The 18,823-nt window shown below is 40.4% G+C and overlaps 1 protein-coding gene and 2 pseudogenes across 4 annotated transcripts in view; 2 read left to right on the forward strand and 1 right to left on the reverse strand.

Moving 5' to 3' along the window:
• Positions 1–18,823, reverse strand: part of FAM168A (family with sequence similarity 168 member A) — a 176,956-nt gene that overhangs the window by 96,629 nt on the left and 61,504 nt on the right. The window lies entirely within an intron of this gene.
• LOC139018199 (cyclin-dependent kinase 2-associated protein 1 pseudogene) lies at positions 2,943–3,282 on the forward strand (annotated as a pseudogene).
• Positions 12,828–13,125, forward strand: LOC139018200 (large ribosomal subunit protein eL36-like; annotated as a pseudogene).

An 18,823-nucleotide genomic window follows, 5' to 3' on the forward strand; every position in this document is an offset into this window, starting at 1 on the left:
TACTAAATTGCCTAGACAAATTCAGCTTTTAAGCCTAAGAATGAATGGATTTTAAAGATCAACATTCCCTGATTCATAATGAATCCCTCCTGGGGTCCAGTTATTACACTGTACTAGAAACTAAGTATTTCTACTTGAGAGCTTAAGTACTTCCTTGTGCCAAACTGGCAATGCAACTATGTAACTTCAGTGCTTCCACTAAAGGAATTAAAGTTTGTTGCAAGTCCAAACACAACAGTTCTTTATCTTCCTCCTTTACATAAATTGGAAAAATAGCCTGAGAATTTCAACCCGCTGAACCCTTCCCAGGAAGAGAAGACTTGGCTGTTTACTAACAGTTCAAACTAATACGCATGTGGCTGGCATATCTTCTCTTTTGGCAGCTCAATCAGATTAGGAAGTATCATGCACTGCAATCAGAGAGCAGGATTTGGAGTTAAAAGAAGCGAATGAGTCCCAGCTTCACACTCTTTATTTTACCAGGTGACCTTGAACAAGTCACTTAATCTCTCTGAGCTTCAATTTCCCCAGGTGGGAAATAGGAAAAATATAACCTGTCCCACTGTGCTTCTACCATAAGGATCAAATGAGGACTATTCCTTATTGCATTGAACCCTAATCTTATGAATCTGACCCTCTCTGAAGGTCGCTATGTATAAAGGGACTGAACAGAGAAGGGACAGAGCACTAAGGTTTGAGTCAGACAACCTGAGATTAGGCCCAGTTCTACCACTCAATTATGTGATGGGGAAAAGTCATTTAATCATTCTAAACCTCAAATTGTCCTATCTAAAAAACTTGGAATAATCTTACTTGCCTACTACCTTGTGGAATTACTGTGAATCTTGAAATAAAAAGAAGATGCTATGGATGAAAGCAATTTACTTGACAAGCCAGAAGTTTTATTACAATACCCCATTTGTATAGAACTCAGCAATCCAATAACCTTGTCTTTCTGGAACACACAGAACTAGGAAGTAAGCAAAAAGGGCCTCTTCCAAGCCAAAATAACTGTCTTTATTTCTTCCCGCTTTACTACTAGTAGAGTCCCCAGGGCCTCACTCTTCCCTTAAATACACATCTCATAAACTCAGTAATTTGGGAGTACCCATATATAGTAGGTGAGAAGTGACAAAGGAAGAAAGGAGAACAATATTGTCTGTTGTGTTTCACAAACAGGAGAAAATGCAAAACAATAATTCCAAACAACCACAAGAATGTAAAAAGCATAGTACTCATCAAAAAGGTGGCCCTTCGCTTTTGTTTATGTTTTAAAATATAGCATCAAAGTAGTTAATGTAGGTTACAATAGCTCCTGTAGTATCAGTATAACACAAAAAGGCAGAATAACTGATGTTCAAAGTAATGAACTTGAATCCTAAGGAAGATTAAATAATATTATGTCTATTCTGTAAAGGGAGAAATATAATGAATTTTATATACATTTTGAATTTTTCATAAGGCATAAAGGCATAAAAATGAAGAAATGGAGAAGAGCAATAGCCACAAAATATTGAAAGCTAGAAAGCAAATGAATGAGCAGTAACTGATTTATCAAATCCAAGAAAGATGACTACTAAGCCAGCAGTGAAAAAAATTAAAAAGCAACAATTTAACCTGTAAAACCCCCACAAAATTCAGAAGCTGGTAGCTCCATGTTCGGGTTTTCTTTTCCCTCTAGAAATGATAAAATAGAAGATCTCTAGACAAAGAGAATAGCAGGCACAGTTGAAGGCAGGGTTACTGTACTGAAAATAAGAGTCTAAGTAAACTGAATATTGAGGACCTCCCGGCAGTCTTCCTCCCCAATTCAGCTTCTAGACCAGTAGCAGCCAGTCCTATAACCTCTACAAAGGTGACTAGAGGATCCTTCATGAGAATCTCACCCACCGTAGTGGAAAGATAAAAATATTAACATTGTAGTTGCCCCACAAATAGATCAAGCAGATGATACAGTGAGGGCCACAATCAGTAAGCCCTGACCAAGTACTTAAAATTTCCAATCAGCTTTTTAGTATCTCCCATTTAAAATTATGGACACCAAAGATCATCAGACATCTAGGGAAAGCTCCAACATGAAACACAGAATTCAGGTCCCATTTATATCAGAATAAATTTGAGGATCCAAATGAAAAGTTATATAAAAGAAAGCATAACAGTAAAGAAAATTATTTAAAAATCATATCCACCCGGCTAGAGTGGCTCAGTAGCTCAGTTGGTTGGTAATCTAGTGCATCAAATGGTTGCCGGTTCAATTCCAGATCAGGACACATACCTGGGTTGCGGGTTTGATCAGTGGTCAGGGAGCACAGAGAAGGCAACTGATCAATATTTTTCTCTCTCACATTGATGTTTCTGTTTCTCTCTTTCTCTCCCCCCGCCCCCAATTTCTTCCCTCCTTCCCTCCCTCCCTCCTTTCCTCTGAGTTTATCCTCAGGTGAGGATTAAAAATATATATGTATATATATCTGCCCTCGCTGGTGTGGCTCAGTTGGTTGAGTGCCATCCCATGTACAAAGAGGTGGCTGGTTCAATCCCAGTCAGGGCACATGCTGGGGTTGTGGGCTTGATCCCTGTTAGGAGGCATGCAAGAAGCAGCCAATTGATGTTTCTCTCCCTCTCCCTCTCTCAAAAAAAATTATTTTAATCAGATCAGATGGACCTACCCAATCAACCTGAAAATTAGATCTTTCCAAATCTCTGTTCATTTTACTGATGGGTAGTCACTTATTCAGGGATAAAGGTATGATAAAATATAATTTGCTAATTCTGGCAAGGTGCTGTATTGTTTCTGCATTTATTTTTCAAATTTTAAAGATATGCTGTGGGGTGTGGCGGGGAGCTGCCATCAACAAAAAGTGCAGCAGAAGCAGGGTTGGCGCGGACTAAAGCTCAGACACCAGCTGCCCTGTACACCTCGCACACCCCACCACTCTTTCAGGATGTCTTACAAACCAAACTGGACCAAAAACATGCCTGCCACCTGCCTCAACGCAGCTGGGAGCCTGGGAGCGCCCACCTACCCTCCACAGTACCGCCAGCAGCTGACTGACCATTAGCCACAATCCCTAGGCTACACCAGGGAAACTGGAAACAGCCAGGTACCCCAGAGCAAATACACAGAGTTACTTACTGGCCATCATCAAGGAGTTAGGGAAAGAAATCAGACTCACCTACATGGGAAGCAAGAATGTGATGGAGAGACTAAAATGAGGCATCATCCATGCTAGAGGGCTGGCTCAGGAGTGCTTGGATGAAATTGAACGGAATGTCAGATCCTAGATGCCTTATTAGTGTGGAAGGTTTTCCACTTCTTCCAATAAGTTTATAGTTCATCTGAAACTTGTTTCCCCTTCCTGTGCCCATCCCATGGTTTGTTAGATTCTGAACCTACAGTCTAAGATGGGGAAGAGATTTTGCAGTTGATTAGTATTTACATTTTTAAATAGTTAGGAACTACTCAGGGTATTTTTTTTTGTTTCGTTTTGTTTAAATATGTCTTTATTAATTTCAGAGAGAGGAAGGAAGAGGAGAGAGAGATGGAAACATCAATGATGAGAGAGAATCAGGGATCAGCTGCCTCCTGATGCCCTCTCCTGGAGATTGAGCCTGCAACCCGGGCATGTACCCTGACTGGGAATTGAACAGTGACCTCCTGCTTTATAAGTCGACGCTCAACCACTGAGCCACACCAGCTGGGCCTCAGGGTGTTCTTTTTAAGCACTGATTCAAAAGATGCACATAAAAGTTTCCTATCTCACAGCAAACAGCAGTTTGCCTCCAAGATACAATGTTTCTCTTTTGATACATTTATGTTACTCAAATTGTTCTTTTTTTTCTTTTCTTCTTAAGCTAATACAACTCTTAAGAGTTATGTTTTTAGTGCATACTGACAACATGTTTTACTTAGTAGCCTATTCATGGTCCCTGTTGGTCAAACAGTATAGATTCTGATTAATGTAACTTCTTTTTTTGCTTAAGCATTTGCATGATTGTCAGTGCTTTGAAGTCAATTTTTGAAATGGACAAGTTATAAATACAGAAGAAAGAGCAACTTAACAAACCTCACTTAACAAGGACCCCTGAAATTTTTCCTAAGATTGTATGTAGATTTCAGTTTTGTGTTTCCTGTAAGGTAATCCAAACATCTGGAAGAAAATTACTAACACTGTTTGCATTTTTGTATGTATTTATTACTTGATGTAATGGAACTTATTTTCAATAACAACAAAATAAAGATATCTGTTGTGAATGGATCTCCATATGTACGGACTGAGTATCCTAATGAAGGCATTAAAGTAAAATATCCAATGTGTCATAAACAAAAGCATTAAGAGACCTCATTCTGTCTACTAAGCACTTAGGCTACAACATGTAGTTAGAGTTTTGTATGTACAAAATTCTAGATGAACCTAGAGGAGGGAAGTGTCTCACCCCATGGCACCTCACCTGTAGAAGCCAGGGAGGGCTTTACAGAAAACATGGTACTTAAGAGTTTTAAAGAAAAGAGAAGTTTGCCAAGTAAAACAGAGGAATAGGAAAGAGGTAAGTACAGCATAGCAGAAAGGCTACCATGGCCAGAACATACATCAGGTGAGAAGCTACAAATAATGCCGTGTCAGTGGAGCTCAGGCAAGAACAATGGGAGATGAGGCTGAAAGGGTAGGCAGAAATCAGATCAAGGAAGACCTTATATGTCACAGAAGAAATGTGGATTCTAACCTGAAGGCAACTGGGAGCCAATGAAGAGATTTAACAAATTAAGATGATCAGATCTGAATCTTGGAAAAGATCATTCTGCTGATGACATAACAGATTTGAGAAGAAGAAGGCTGGTGACTATAACCTTCCAGCAATGTACTAACTGTTCTTAAAGGCAGTTCTCAAGCTTACAAACCCCAGGTTCTGCTCTAAGTTAACTGTGAAACAAACCATTCTATCTCTAAGAGACCAGTAGCCAGAAACACTGTAATGGTCCCCCCTGAGGAAACCAGTATTCCAAGGCCTCCACCACCAGGTTCTGTTTTTCCCCCCTCCTCAGGTCTTCTTTAAAAGAACAAAGATTGTGTTATGTTACCTTATCAGAGAGTATATCTCTCAGCCTGGTTTCAAGGAAGACATGCATCCATCCCAAGCCCTCTTACCCTCCTAATTCCCAATGACAGTGGCAAATTCCAACCACTCTCAGAGTTAATCACACACACACACACACACACACACACACACTCTCACTTGTATACATATCTGATTTCCCCATGTACACTGCACTCCTTAAGGAAATAGAAGATGGAAAGGAATATTTAATTAGCACCAACTTAATGCTTGATTCTTCCCCACATAGTTTTTCATTTAATCCTCACCACATGGTAGACATTTATATTCCTATTTTTAAAGATAAAGAAACTATGGCTCAAAGAGATTAAATGATTTACTCAAGATCACAAAGCCAGTATAAGGCAAAGTTGAGACTTCAAGACACATGTCTATGGGTTTACCAATGCTTTTCCACTACTCCATACTATGTTTCCCTTATTTTATTCATTTCTGAAGGTTCACTTAACTCAGTCTGTTGAACTGCACTATATGAAATCACTCACTGAACAGAACAACAACCTGGGAAAACAAAGTGAAAACGAAAGACTTGGACAACAGATGCAGGCACACACAAAAAAAGCAGTAGCAGCAGCATTCCCAAAAAGCTCTTTGGAGCCCTAACTGATATTGGCAAGGACAGAAATAGCCAAAACCCATGTTGACAGAACTCCATTCCAAAACTGTATCTCCTCCTCAGCCAGTCCCAGCAGAGTTCCTGGTAAATAAAATACTGCATAGTCAGGCACACATCACAAATGAATTCCATTAAGCAGATGCAATCTCTCTCCCTGAGGCCTTCCCACTCTTATAAAACCACCAGGAACTGAAGAAAGCTTTTATTCTCCATCTGAACAACTGCCTGCAAGCCCTTGGTGGTAAAGGAAAATTGGATTTGAGAAGCAGATGGCTTATCCAAGAGCCTAAAACCTAGATGAAGGAAGGTGAAAAGGAAGCAATTTACTAAAACCAAATATTCCAAAAGAGAAACTATGTTCTCTGAAGTAACAGAGTGCTGTCATAGTTATGATTTCCCCTCCAAACTGAGAATCCTCAACTCACCTTGTAGGATGGGGCAGAAGCCAAGAGTCATAGACTAACTCTAGCTACATTGGTCCATAGATTCATACTAGGTATCACCACAGGTTCATACTAGACTCCAACACTCTAGATTTTTCTAAAAGTACTCATCACTTGTTAGCACCAACTGTGTTTGGTTATGGAGATTTGACTATGAAAAGATTTTGTCATGGAAGGAAAGTATTATACCAAATAGACCCTCAATATAATAAGGAGAGAAAGAAACATAAATGGTAAATAAGATAATTTAAGTAAAAAGCCTAGAAATTGAGCTGGCACAAGATAGATGCTTAATCAGTGTTTGCTCAACTGAACTGAAGAAGAGATGAACATTTATTTAGTTCTTTCTGATTATCAAAAATGACCTAAGCAGCTTTCATATAATTTATCTCATTTAATCCTCAAAAAAAATCAGAAGTGATAATTATGCTCATTTTACATATAAGAAAAATAAAAATAAAGAAACATTTGTGTTTCACTGCACAACAAAATATGTGGAGGTAAGCATTGGACCAGGAATTGGAATACTACCCGAGTTCTAGTCTTAGCTGTGCCAAACTGCTATGCAGCTTAAACTAAGTCTCTTCCCTTCTCTGGATATTAATTTTCTCACCTAACTCAGCAGTGGTACATATAACTTAAAAGATGAGTTACATTATCTCGAAATTCCAGAAATACAGGGTATACAATCCAGACTCTACTGGACAAGAAATTTCCCCTTATTGCCCAGTGTTCACTCTGCTCTTCCTCTGGCTATATTCTTGGGACTAACAGCTAACCTCCACCTGTCTATAAGCCATTTCTAAGCCAGAAGCATCCTTTCCGGTGCAGCTCGCCACCTGTGCTAGATGCCTCATTAAGTGTAAAGCTGATACTGTACTTAGCTGGAAGCCTGGTGCACAAATGTTACCTGGAGATGAATAAATCATTCCAGTTGTGTTGGGTTGCAATTGTAAGGGCAGCAGCTGTGGGCCTGAAAACAGATGGTCTTATAAGGATGGAGGACTTGGCTCCTATCTGATTTTCCTAAGGCAAGCAGGTTTGGGTCAGCAGGAAGCCTGGCTGGTTAAGTGCCTGAATACAGCTAGTATCCAGTGATGAGAAAAGATGACAGTAATGCACATGCCATTTCTTTTTATAATAAATGAATATATCGGAGACTGCAATTACCAGAATCTCAAGCCTTTATTTTTTTAACTACTCATCAACTTCTAAATTATTTTCTTTTCAGTCCAACATTTCCTTCCTTGATTTCAATACAAACGTGAGCTCAGGGAGAGTGTTTAACACAGCCTGGGCACAAAAACATAAAGTTAATATCTGCTGACTAAAACAAATTGGAAAAACTGAACTTACTGGATGACTGTGTAATAAGTGCCTAGAACACAGTCGATAATAGCAGGTGTGCTGTAAACATATAGGGTGTCCCAAAAAATGTATATACACTTTAACAGCTGATAATTCAATTTTCACTCTTTTTCGGGTTAAACTGATTTGAAATAATGGGTGAAACCAGACTAAGCTTTGAACAAAGAAAATTTATCCTACAGTGCCCACAGACCCTATTTTTTATGGGAATACACAAAAGATAAAGTTTACGGCACAAAACCAGCAACAGCCGACAAATTGAGAGCACACAAATACCAAATAAAATGATTCTTTTGTTTGCAATTCCATTGCTTCACATTATCAGCAGTGCCTGGACCAGAACTGTCATCAGTTTGAAAGCAGGCATTGACCAAAAAAATGTATTCATTTCTGTAGATTCTTTTACATTTTGAAAATGAACTATCCTATATAATAAAGAGCTAATATGCTAATTAGACCAGATAGCCGAATGTCCTTTTGGACAACATTTTGGACGAAGCCGGGGCTGCGAGGGCCGAGGCAAAAATGACCTTCCTGAACAACCAGTGGGAGGGGGGCGGGGCCAGCGAGTCTGTGCCGCCAGGTCAGCCATGGCGGTCCCAGCACCCCTCCTTCCACAGAGGCAGCGGGAGAGGCTGCAGCGTAGGCCTGGTCCTAGCACCCCCAGTTCCACAGAGGCAGTGGGAGAGGGGCGGCGTGGTCCCAGCACCTCCGCAGAGGTGGGATGGGACACGACCCTGGCACCTCAACCTTCCATGGCCCCTCCCCCAGCCCGCCCAGCCCGATTGGGGGGCCCCCCAACCAGTGGGCGGGGGCAGGGCCAGTGCTAAGGAGCAGCAAGCCAGCTTCTGGTTGAGTGGTGCTCTCCCCCCCCCCCCTCTTGCTCAGCCAGAAGCTGAGCTCATAGCTGGAGAGTGCAGCAGCAGTGGTGGGAGCCTCTCCTGCCTCCACGGCAGGCCAGTAAGGAGCAAGGGGTCCTGGACTGTGAGAAGGATGTGAGTGCCAGCTTAGGCCTGGGGGGATTGGGCCTAAGTCAGCAGGCAGACAGCCCCCGAGGGGTCCCAGACTGCAAGAGGGTGCAGGCCAGGCTGAGTGACCCCCCACCCACCCAGTGCATGAATTTTGTGCACTGGGCCCCTAGTATGTTAACAAATACTGACTTTATAATCTTTCAAAGTGAATATACATTTTTTGGGATACCCTGTATGTTTAATATAGTAACATGTCAGGCAACATTCTAGGTGTTTTACATACATTTTCATTTAATTGTCAAGATAGCCTTTATTAACTCTATCTTATAGATAAGGAAATTAAAACTCAGATAAACCAGATACTCTGCTCAGAGTCACACAGCAAATTAAGTCAAGGGGTCAAAACTGACCTCCTCCCACAACCCCCGACTAAATGACTCCAAAACTCTATATATTTTGCTTGACAATCTCCTGTCCTTCTTGATGTTCCTCAAACACATCTAGCTCATTCCTCCTTCTGAACTTTTCTATTTGTTTCCTCCATCACATATCACATGCTTTTTTATTGTAGATCATTCAGGTCTCTGCTCAAATGCCATCTCTTCAGCAAGGCTTTTCTTTTTCTTTTCTTTTTTGTATAATTTGTTTAAAATCCTTTTTCTTTAAAATATATTTTTATTGATTTCAGAGTGGAAGGGAAAGGGAGAGAAATAGAAACATCAATGATGAAAGAATAACTGACTGGTTGCCTCCTGCACACCCTACACTGGGGACAGAGCCCACAACCGGGGCATGTGCCCTGTCCAGGAATCAAACTGTTACCTTCTGCTTCATAGGCTGACACTCAACCCCAAGCCACACAAGCCAGGCCAGAGAGACTTTTCTTGATCATCCCCCAACATATTCTATCCCTACACCTTGCTTTATTTTTTATTATTACACTAACATTATATTATTTATTAGTTAATTTTTTTGTTTACTGTCAGTCTCCCCCATTAGAATGAATGATCTATGAGGACAAGGACTTTGTCTTGGTCACAACTGTATTCCCAGCACTTAGAACAGTGAATAGTACACTGCGGGTACTCAACACATATTCAATGAATGAAGGAACAAATGAATTATATGTGATCACAATCTCAGAGTTCTAGAATATTAATGTAACAAGTAATTGCTACATAGCATAAAGAGCACGAGCTTTGAGATCAGGCAGATCTAGATTCAAGTCTCTGACTATGACTGTACAATTTGGACAAGTCTCTAAACTGCTTTAATCTTCCATCTGTAAAATGGGTATAAAAATATAAATCACATAGATTTGTTAAGATTAAATGTCATAAACACATGGAAATGCTTTGTGCAAACTATAAAGTGTTATATAGATAAATATGTTTATTATGATAATGGGGAAATGTTTAGAACAATCTTACACTTTACAGATCACACGAAGGCCCAAAAGTATAAAGTGAACTGTCCAATATCCCAGTCTGGCTACTCCTTTGAATTTCTTAATTTCCCAATGTCAGCATGACCAGGGCTCCATTGTTAATCTCTCTGCTCTATCTACACATTTCTTAGGTGATCACATTTACTCCATGGCTTTACATATATTAATGATTCCCAGATATATATCTCCAACCTGGACTTCTCTGAATTCCAGACTTGTATATCCACCTGCCTACCTGGCATCTCCTTGGCTGGTTATCTAACAGCCATCTTAAATACAATATGTCTAAAATCAAATACCTGACCCCTCCCTACAAACTTGCTCCTTCCAATCTTTCCCATCTCAATATATGACAACTCCAATCTTATAGTTGCTCAGGCAAAAACCTTCCATTGACCACTTTCTTACTCTCATAATCCTCATCTGATCTATCAGCTAATTCTGTCAGCTCTACTTTCAAAACATATCCTGATTCCAATAATTTCTTACTTCCTCTATTCTATCACACTGGCTCAAGCTTTATCTCATTCCCTAACTCATTTTTGTTGTTGTTGTTAATCCTCACTGGAGGATATATTTTTTTCCATTGATTTTTAGAGAACGTGTGTGTGTGGTGGGGGGGGTGGGGGGGGGGGCCAGAGAGAGAGAAACATCGATGTGAGAAAGACACATCGACTGGTTGCCTCCTGTACGCGCTCTGACTGGGGATCCAGCCTGCAACCAAGGTATGTGCCCTTGATCAGAATCAAATCTTTTAGTTCAAGGGCCAATGCTCCAACCACTGAGCCAAACTAGCTAGGGCTCATTCCCTAACTCTTTTAACAGCTTCCTATTTTATTCCCCTTGTCATCTATTTATCCTATGCTCCTCTCTTCTCAGAAGCCAAAACAATCCTTTTAAGTTCAGTTCAGATCATGTCCTTCCACTCTGTTCAAAATCTTGCAATGGCTTCTCATCTCACTCAAAATAAAAATACAACGTCATTATGATGGCCTACAAGATACCATATATTCTGGCTTCTTTCTACCTGTCTGATCTTAGCACCTAACATTGTTCTCTTTGCTCATACTTCATCCACACTGCAGTAAAATTAAATTTTAACACCAACACTCATGTTGTTTGGAAACCACTCTGAAGTGGCCGTTAGCAAAGACTAAGAAGAATATGCAAGCTTCAGATTCCTTATTGTGAACAATAGGAACATTCTTTCCCTTATTGCTGTTCACTGATAAACTCAGCACACCCCCATCTCAGGTTTTTAGCACTTCAAGTTCTCTCTGCCTAAAGCATTCTTCTCTCAAATTATCAATATGAGTTGTTCCTTTATTTCATTAAGATCTGTACTCAAATTTCACCTTACCAGATAGTTACAGATTAACCGATCATATCTAAAATAGCCCCCTCTCTTTCTATAACTCCCTTACCCCCATACATTGCCTAATTTTTCATATCTCTGCCCACTAGAGTACAACTCAAAGCAGGGACTTAATGTATTCACTGATGTATCCCCAGTGCCAAGATCACATTATAAGTGCTCTATAATCAACACCAGTAATCGATTCAGCCATTAATTATTCTTTAATTAATATCTTATGTCCTCAATCTGGTCATCTCCTAAACAGAATGAGTATTATTTGAATATCTCCCTTTTCTGGATATCCTCTCTGAGGACTTTCAATTCAATTAGTGATAGAAGTAACAAAAGGGAACGAATGATAAGATGAGGTGATATTTTCCTTCCTCTGCCATCCTCTTATAATCAATTAACAAATTGATAAGTATTAATAAGCACCTATGGGTGTAAGCACCATCTTATTAAAGGGTATTACATAGTTTAGTAGTAGAAGAGAGATACTTAAAAATAGTAAGAAGATGGGACATAAGCACATTAAAAGATGCTCTGCATCATTGGCCACTGGGGAAATGCAAATCGAATCACAATGAGATACCACTCCACATTCACTAGGATGACAAAAATAAAAAAGACAAGTCACACCCGGCTGGTGTCGCTCAGTAGCTGAGCATTGACCCATGAACCAAGAGGTCATGGTTTGATTCCTGGTCAGGACACATGCCCAGGTTGTAGACTCAGAGGCAACCAATCAATGATTCTCTCTCATCATTGATGTTTCTATCTCTCCCTCTCCCTTCCTCTCTGAAATCAATAAAAAACATAAGTATATATAAAAAGACAAGTCATGGAGAGGATGTGGAGAAACTGGATCCTTCATATACCACTTGTGGTAATGTAAAATGGTGCAGCCATTTTGGAAAACAGTCTGGAGTTCCTCAAAAAGTTAAAGTTACCAATTATCCAGCAATTCCACTCCTCAGAACTCATTTCTTCTGCCAAAAAAGAAAAAAAAATATATCCAGACAAAGACTTATATAAGAATGTTCACAGTAGCATTACTCTTAAGAGCTAAAAACTAGAAGTCACCCAAATGTCTATTAACTGATAAATTAGAAACATGGACTATCCATACAATGGAATATTTGGCAATAAAAATTAAGTATTGATACATGCTACAACATTAATGAACCTTGAAAACATTATGCTAAATGAAAGAGACTACATATTATCTAACATTTATATGAAATGTCCAGAACAGGCAAAATCTACTATAGAAAATAGATTAGTAGGGCTGGCAAAGATGGGTGAAGTATGGTGTGACTGCTAAAGTACTGGTTCCTCTTTGTAATAATAAAAATGTTCACAATCCTGTAAATATACTAAAAGTCTTGACTTATACACTTTAAATGGATGAATTGTATGGTATGTGGATTGGAACTCAATAAGGCTATTTAAAAAAAAACTTTAAAAATATAATCTGGGGTTCCGCCATGGCAGCCATTGAGGAGCAACAGCCATGGCTCTGTGCTACCCCCTTGTTGTGGGCCTCAACAAGGGCCACAAGGTAACCAAGAAACTGAGAAAGCCGAGTTACAGATGCCACAGGCGCCTCACCAAGCACACCAAGTTCGTGAGGGACATGATCCGAGAGGTGTGTGGCTTTGCCCCCTATGAGCATCGCGCCATGGAGCTGCTCAAGGTCTCTAAGGACAAGAGGGCCCTGAAATTCATCACACATCTACGCCCAGCGGAAGAGAGAGGAGCTGAGCAATGTCCTTGCAGCCATGAGGAAGGCAGCAGCCAAGAAGGACTGAGCCTAACCCTGTCTGTGTAATAAAACCTATTCAAAAAAAAAAAGGAAAAATACGTGTGTATGTGTGTATAATCTGGGGTTTACTGAGGTTCCATTTATCAACATTCTTACTATTCACATTCAATTTAACATTTACTGAATGCTAGATAATGCTCACTTTATTTTACTTCATACTCACAATCAAATAGCCTATTTCAGGTAAGAAACATACAGCTCATAGAAATTAAATTATTTAAGATCTACAGTAAATTATTAGAGCCAGGAGCTGGTCCTGCATTCACTCTCTAAATCTAAGGCTCTTTCTCGCCTTGGAGAGCCCTTCTTACTAGCAAGCACAATTAAGACCTACCTATAACACTTACTCATAAGAATTATGAATAAACCAAGGACTAAGAGATCATAAAAACACAGATTTATAATCACAGATTAAGAGATTACCAAAACTGCATATCATAAAATCCTATATCCCTGCATTTATTACTTGTCTGCAGTGCTCTGCTACATGAAAAGAGGGAGCTAGATCTAATTCCCAAAGTCACCTATGGGGGGAAGGGAGGAAAAGAAAAAGAAAAAAAAGGAAGGACATAGCATTCCCGAGCAAACCAATTAGAGCCATAAGCACTTAGGACTGGTCTGTCTGACCAGTAGCTATGACATGCACTGACCACCAGGGTGCAAACGCTCAATGCAGGAGCTACCATGATGCACATTGGCCATTTAAAAATAAATGGCACCACGGACCTGGCACCGACAAACCAATACTCAGCTTCCCCCAAGTGGGACACAGGCCCTGCCACCACCCCAGAGCGACACCCCACCAAATCGCAGCCAAGACCCCATGGCCCAAAATGCGGCCCACAGCCCAGCCCAGCCCAGCCCAGCCCGACCCGGAAATAGTCGCTGTGGGTGCCGGGTAATGATGTCATGTAGCAACACCCAGCTTCCTCTCCCTATCGACTAGCCTCCTTGGAGTTTCTTCAGCCCAGGAACCCAACTTGCTTTATAGCGAGGTGCAAACATTTTACAGTTTAAACAAATATTTGTGAAGCGTTTTCCTGTGCCTCATCTCATTTGATTATCACAGAAGTCCTGGAGTAGGTAGATAGGAGACTCAGAATCCTATTTTCCTTTCATTAGCAAGACGTGAATAACAATATTAAAATATTCCTTCTAATTAATTTCCTTTCAATGTGCATGAATCCATACACCAGGACACTAGTATGTTGATAAGAGGTTAATATCCAGAATATATAAAGAACTCCTAAAACTCAACACAACAAAAAACCTGAATTAAAAATGTGAAAAGAACTTGAATAGACATTTCTCCAAAGAAAACATACAAATGGCCAATAAGCACATAAAAAGATGCTCAATATCATTAATCATTAGGGAAATGCAAATCAAAATCACAATGAGATACCAACTCACATTCATAAGGATGGCTATTACCAAAAGAAGAAATAACAAGTGCTGACAAGTATGTGAAGAAGTTGGAATCCTTGTATACTGTTGGTGGGAATGTAAAATGGTAAAGCGCTGTGGAAAAAATTGGCTTTTCCTCAAAAAATTAAAATAGAAGTAACAAATGATCCAGCAATTACATTTCTGGGTAAATACTCAGAAGAACTTAAAACAGGGTCTCAAAGAGATATTTATACACTCATGTTCATAGCAACATTATTCACAATAACTAAAACATGGAAGCAACCCAAGTATCCATTAACAAATGAATGGTAAGCACAATGTGGTATGTACACACACCACACACACACACACACACACACTGGAATTGTTATTCAGTCTTAAAAAGGAAGGAAGAAAAAAAAAAGGAAGGAAATCCTGAATTTTGATGCATGCTACAAAACATAACTGAACATTGAGGATGTTATGATAAGTGAAATAAGCCAGTCACAAACAAACAAATATTGTATGATTCCACGTATATAAGGTATTTAGAGTAGTAAAAGTAACAGAGACAGAACACAGGATGGTGGTTGCCAGGGGTTGGGGAAGGAGGCAGTGGGAAGTTATTCAATGGGTATAGAGTTTCAGTCTTGCAAGACAAAAAGAGTTCTGAAGATGGATGGTGGGAAGATTGTACAGGAATATGAATGTACCTAATGTCAGTAAACTATACACTTAAAAATAGTTAAGATGATAAGTTTTATGATATGTAGACAAATAGCGTATGATTTCAATTACATGTGGAATCTAATGAACAAAATGAAACAAAATAGAAACAGACTCATAGATACAGAGAACAGAATGACAACTGTCAGAGGGGAGAGGGATTGGGGTTGGGTGAAATAGAAAAAGAGATCGCCCTAACCTGTTTGGCTCAGTGGATAGAGCGTCGGCCTGCGGACTAAAAGGTTCCAGGTTCGATTCCGGTCAAGGGCATGTACCTTGGCTGCGGGCACATCCCCAGTAGGGGGTGTGCAGGAGGCAGCTGATCGATGTTTCTCTCTCATCGATGTTTCTGACTCTCTATCCCTCTCCCTTCCTCTCTGTAAAAAATCAATAAAATATATTTAAAAAAAAAAAGAAATAGAAAAAGAGATTAAGCAAAAACAAAAAATAAAAATAAAAAAACCATAGAACTCACAGACAACATAACAGAGGAAAAGGGGTTGAGAGCAGGTAGAGAAGGGTAAAGGAGGGATAAATGGTAATGGAAGGAGACCTGACTTGAGTAGTGAACACACAATACAATATACAGATGATGTATTATAGAATTGTACACTTGAAACCTGTATCATTTTATTAACCAATTAGAGGCCTGGTGCACGAAATTCATGCACTCGGGGTGGCCCCTCAGCCCAGCCTGAGCCCTCTCGCAATCCAGGAGCCCTCAGAGGATGTCTGTCTGACGACCTAAGCCAGTGATTCTCAACCTTCCTAATGCCACGACCCTTTAATATAGTTCCTCATGTTGTGGTGACCCCCAACCATAAAATTATTTTCGTTGCTACTTCATAACTGTAATTTTGCTACTGTTATGAATCGTAATGTAAATATCTGATATGCTATATGTGTTTTCCGATGGTCGCGACCAACAGGTTGAGAACCGCTGGCCTAACCCATTAGTCAGACATTCTTAGCGCTGCCATGGAGGCAGGAGAGGCTCCTGCCACTGCCGCTGTGCTCACCAGCTGTGAGCCCGGCTCAGGGATTCTGGCTGAGTGGTGCTCCCCCTGTGGGAGCACACTGACCACCAGGGGGAAGCTCCTGCACTGGGTGTCTGCCCCTAGTGATCAGTGTGCGTCATAGTGACCAGTTATTCCACCGTTTGGTCAATTTGCATATTAGCCTCTTATTATATAGGATGTCACCCCAATAAATTCAGCTAAAATATTTTTAATTTATTATGTTTTTACCACAATTATCCTATACTATATAATAAAAGCCTAATATGCTAAGTGTCCAGTCAACCGGTCGGCCGTTCAACCAATCAAAGCATAATATGCTAATTATGTGCTAAGGCCGCTCAACCACTCACTATGACATGCACTGACCACCAAGGGGCAGACTAGCTTGCTGCTGGGGTCCAGCCGATCAGGACTAAGTGAGACAGGTTGGACATGCCCTAGAGCCCTCCCATAGTCCCTCTCCAGCTGGCCAACCTCCGTGTCCCTCCCCAGCCCCAATCACACACCAGTGGGGTCCCTCGGCCTGGCCTGTGCCCTCTTCGTAATCCAGGACCCCTTGGGGGATGTCAGAGAGCCAGGCCAAGGGACCCCACTAGTGCATGAATTCGTGCACCGGGCCTCTATTTATAAGTAAGTAAATAAGCTGGGCATACATGGTAAGGTGATTGGAGGTAAAATGATAATAGCTAATGTTTATTGAGTGCTCACTATGAGCAAGTCCATTGTCTCACCCAACTCTGACCATAATCCTGACTATTATGACCTCACTTTTACAAATGAGAAGTCAGAGCCTAGTAAGGACAAGTCACTTGCTCAAGATCACATAGTGAGTAACAGACTGAATTAGAACTCAGGCAGCCTAACTCCAAAGCACAGGCCATTTAAATAAAATACTATATAAAATATTGCAGCTAGAAATTGACAAAGATAGCCACTCAGATTATACTACTCAGTCCTGACAGCCTAAGCTTTACTTAAAGAGAACCACATTAAGAGCACACATACTGTACAAACAATATAAAGATTAGAAGCAAGTTGAAATATCAAGATTATTCTTATAAATAATATACATATGAGCACTGGTCGGGTAACTCAGTTGGTTAGAGCATAGTCCTAATACGTCAAGGTTGCAGGTTTGATTCCTGGTCAGTGCATATACAAGAATCAACCAATGGCCCCAGCTGGTGTGACTAAGTTGGAACATCGTCCAGTAAACTGCAAAGTCATGGGTTCAATTTCTGGTCAGGGCACATAGCTAGGTTTTGGGTTTGGTCCTCGGCTGGGGCACTTATAAGAGGCAACCAATCGATGTTTCTTACATTGATGTTTCTTTCTCTTTCTCTTTCTCTCTCTCTCTCTCTCTCTCTCCCCCTCCCCCCCTCCCTCCCTCCTTCCCTCTCTCCTCCTCTCCCTCTTCCTCTCTCTAAAATCAGTAAACATATCCTCGGGTGAGGATTTTTTAAAAAAATCAACCAATGAACACATAAATAAGTGAAACAATAAATCCATGTTTCTCTTTCTCCCGCCTCCTTCCATCCCTCTAAAATCAAAAAATTCTCCAAGGACATTTTTAATTTAATTAATTAATTAAAAGTATACATATGTAAATTTAGCTGGCCCCACAGTCTTTCCCTTTGGAACCATGCCCCAAGCCAGCCCATAAAAGAAAGAGCAAAATAATAACAGTTCTAAATTATCACAGGCAGGACACATACTCATATACATCTACTAAAAAACCCTGTCTCCGGCATCCTGTTTTCAATAATACCCTCCACTACTGTCAGATTCTAATACCACCAGCCTCGTTTGTGGTACTTTGGACTTCTCAGTAGTTTTCATATTTTCTCTGGGCAAGGATTCTCCCCTTTAGCCCACAGTTCTGCAGAACAAACATTACCCTCTGTATTTCCACCCCAAAACTTATGCTATAAATCCTCCTTGTTTCTACTAAGTTCTTCCCTCATACCTCATAGTTTGAAATTTATTTATAATTGTTTATCTGAAAAGCAAAAACTTCAAAATGCTCCTCAGTACACAAAATGCACTCCTTTCTCTCAAATAAACACAATCTATATGTATAAAAGCCTAAGCGACCGAACGACCGGTCGCTATGATGCTCACTGACCACCAGGGGGCAGACACTCGACGCAGGAGCAGCCCCCTGGTGGCCAGTGCACTCCCACAGCCAACCTCCTGCGGCTGGCCAACCTCCCGCGGTCCCTCCCCACAGCGAGATGGTCCTGATCAGTTGGATCACCGGCCAGGCCGAGGGACCCAACCCGTGCACAAATTCGTGCACTGGGCCTATAGTATACTATATAACAAATATATTGTTAACTGTATTAAGCCCTTGGTCACATTTCTTTTATCTTTTTTTATTTATTGATTGAGAGAGAGAAATATCAATTTGTTATTCCACTTGTTCATTGGTTGCTTCTTGTATGTACCCTGATCAAGGATCAAACCCACAACCTTGGTATATCAGATGACGCTCTAAACAACTATGCTAGCCCAGCCAGGGCCCACATTTCTTTTTTTTTTTTTTTTTTT

This window comes from Myotis yumanensis, unplaced genomic scaffold (assembly GCF_028538775.1).
Source record: "Myotis yumanensis isolate MYYU_CA2020_CCGP unplaced genomic scaffold, mMyoYum1.0.hap1 SCAF_10, whole genome shotgun sequence".
Classification (NCBI taxonomy): Eukaryota; Metazoa; Chordata; class Mammalia; order Chiroptera; family Vespertilionidae; genus Myotis; species Myotis yumanensis.